Source organism: Anastrepha ludens, unplaced genomic scaffold, assembly GCF_028408465.1.
Source record: "Anastrepha ludens isolate Willacy unplaced genomic scaffold, idAnaLude1.1 ptg000082l, whole genome shotgun sequence".
NCBI classification, from domain to species: Eukaryota; Metazoa; Arthropoda; class Insecta; order Diptera; family Tephritidae; genus Anastrepha; species Anastrepha ludens.
Window position 1 is genome coordinate 202,501 of NW_026530037.1, and position 3,411 is coordinate 205,911.

The 3,411-nt window shown below is 31.9% G+C and overlaps 1 non-coding gene across 1 annotated transcript; it reads left to right on the forward strand.

Moving 5' to 3' along the window:
* The first annotated feature begins 235 nt into the window (after nucleotides 1–235).
* On the forward strand, nucleotides 236–416 carry LOC128870876 (5.8S ribosomal RNA). The gene has a single exon (XR_008455579.1). It is a non-coding gene; the product is annotated as a 5.8S ribosomal RNA (ribosomal RNA).
* The last annotated feature ends 2,995 nt before the right edge of the window (nucleotides 417–3,411 follow it).

Genomic DNA, 3,411 nt, shown 5'->3' on the forward strand with positions numbered 1-3,411 from the left:
TAAAATGATTAAAAAAATACAAAATAATCAAACATAATAAATACCACCACTGTATTATTGTTGAACTAAGACATTCGCAACTTAATAAAAATGTTTAGAGTTAAATATATTTGATATATATTATTGAAAGAAAATCAATTTATATTTTATTATTATTATTATTTAATTTTACTCTTTCAATTAATATATGCAAAAAAAAATTGACATTTGTTATAAATAAAAATAAATAAAAAAATACTCTAAGCGGTGGATCACTTGGCTCATGGGTCGATGAAGAACGCAGCAAACTGTGCGTCATCGTGTGAACTGCAGGACACATGAACATCGACATTTTGAACGCATATCGCAGTCCATGCTGTTATGTACATTAAATTAAATTTTAAAGTACTGCTTGGACTACATATGGTTGAGGGTTGTAAGACTATGCTAAATAAGTTGCTTATTCTTTTATAAAAATAATTGAATTTAAGCAAATGTGTATATTATTGGATTTTAAATAATTCATAATATTAATAGCAAAAAAATAAAGATATATAATGAATTTTTTATTTATTAATATATTCTTAAAAAAAAAAAATCCTCTCAAATAAAATGAAATAAAAAAAATTTTGAATCTAAGTATTCTCTTTAAAAAATTTTCATATTATTTATATATATATAAAATATTAATTTATATATGTAATTAAAGGAGGAATGTCTAGCATAAAAATTAATTTTTTTTATTCTAGAATTGCCTCATTTTACATAATTATTATTTATAATATATATTTATATAAAAGGAAAAAAGAAAAATAGAGATGAAAAGATGATATAATTATTTATTAAATTGTGAGAAGATAAAAAATATTTTAAAACAACCTCAACTCATATGGGATTACCCCCTGAATTTAAGCATATTAATGAGGGGAGGAAAAGAAACTAACAAGGATTTTCTTAGTAGCGGCGAGCGAAAAGAAAATAGTTCAGCACTAAGTCACTTTGTCTATATGTCAAATGTGAGATGCAGTGTATGGAATATCTTAATATCTAGTATGAGAAATTAACGATTTAAGTCCTTCTTAAATGAGGCCATTTACCCATAGAGGGTGCCAGGCCCGTATAACGTTAATGATTACTAGAAAGATATTTCCAAAGAGTCGTGTTGCTTGATAGTGCAGCACTAAGTGGGTGGTAAACTCCATCTAAAACTAAATATAACCATGAGACCGATAGTAAACAAGTACCGTGAGGGAAAGTTGAAAAGAACTCTGAATAGAGAGTTAAATAGTACGTGAAACTGCTTAGAGGTTAAGCCCGATGAACCTGAATATCCATTATGAAAAATTCATCATTAAATAATTAAAAATAATGTGCATTTTTTTCATATAAGGACATTGTAATCTATTAACATAATAAAAGTATTTATCAAAAGATCATTGGTGATATTAAGTTTATTTAAATTAATTTGCTTTTTAAGCATATTAACATAGAATAAATACTAATGATTTGATAAAGTGTTGATAGATTTTATTATATATAATGCTAAAATTCATTTTTTGAATTTTACAAAAAATTTAATATCTATGATATTAATATTTATTTGTATGCATTTATATGATTAACAATGCGAAAGATTCAGGATACCTTCGGGACCCGTCTTGAAACACGGACCAAGGAGTCTAACATATGTGCAAGTCATTGAGTTATATTAAACTTAATGGCATAATTAACTTAACTTAAAAATATAATGGGATTAATTTTTAGTCTATTTTCTTAAATAGTCAATTAATTCAATCCCGGGGCGTTCCATATAGTTATGTATAATGATAATTTATTATTATTTATACCTCTAACTGGAGCGTACCTTGAGCATATATGCTGTGACCCGAAAGATGGTGAACTATACTTGATCAGGTTGAAGTCAGGGGAAACCCTGATGGAAGACCGAAACAGTTCTGACGTGCAAATCGATTGTCAGAATTGAGTATAGGGGCGAAAGACCAATCGAACCATCTAGTAGCTGGTTCCCTCCGAAGTTTCCCTCAGGATAGCTGGTGCATTTAAAAATTATATAAAATAATCTTATCTGGTAAAGCGAATGATTAGAGGCCTTAGGGTCGAAACGATTTTAACCTATTCTCAAACTTTAAATGGGTAAGAACCTCACCTTTCTTGATATGAAGGTTGAGGTTATGATATAATGTGCCCAGTGGGCCACTTTTGGTAAGCAGAACTGGCGCTGTGGGATGAACCAAACGTAATGTTACGGTGCCTAAATTAACAACTCATGCAGATACCATGAAAGGCGTTGGTTGCTTAAAACAGCAGGACGGTGGACATGGAAGTCGTAATCCGCTAAGGAGTGTGTAACAACTCACCTGCCGAAGCAACTAGCCCTTAAAATGGATGGCGCTTAAGTTGTATACCTATACATTACCGCTAAAGTAGATGATTTATAAAACAATTTCGATTGATTTATAAATTTTGAAACTTTAGTGAGTAGGAGGGTACAATAGTGTGCTTAGAAGTGTTTGGCGTAAGCCTGCATGGAGCCGCTATTGGTACAGATCTTGGTGGTAGTAGCAAATAATCGAATGAGACCTTGGAGGACTGAAGTGGAGAAGGGTTTCGTGTGAACAGTGGTTGATCACGAGTTAGTCGGTCCTAAGTTCAAGGCGAAAGCCGAAAATTTTCAAGTTTTTAATAAAAAAAAATATTAATAAAATTTATATATATATATTAAAAAATAATTAAATACTTGAATTATTTTGAACGAAAGGGAATACGGTTCCAATTCCGTAACCTGTTGAGTATCCGTTTGTTATTAAAAATGGGCCTTGTGCTCATCCTGGCAACAGGAACGACCATAAAGAAGCCGTCGAGAGATATCGGAAGAGTTTTCTTTTCTGTTTTATAGTCGTACTACCATGGAAGTCTTTCGAAGAGAGATATGGTAGATGGACTAGAAGAGCATGACATTTACTGTTGTGTCGATATTTTCTCCTCGGACCTTGAAAATTTATGGTGGGGTCACGCAAACTTCTCAACAGGCCGTACCAATATCCGCAGCTGGTCTCCAAGGTGAAGAGTCTCTAGTCGATAGAATAATGTAGGTAAGGGAAGTCGGCAAATTAGATCCGTAACTTCGGGATAAGGATTGGCTCTGAAGATTGAGATAGTCGGGCTTGATTGGGAAGCAATACCATGGTTTATGTACTCGTTCTGGGTAAATAGAGAATTACGATTCTTGTTCCCCGGATAGTAGTTACGTAGCCAATTGTGGAACTTTCTTGCTAAAATTTTTAAGGAATTATATCATTCGATATATATTCTTTTTAAATTATAACGATTATCAATTAACAATCAATTCAGAACTGGCACGGACTTGGGGAATCCGACTGTCTAATTAAAACAAAGCATTGTGATGGCCCT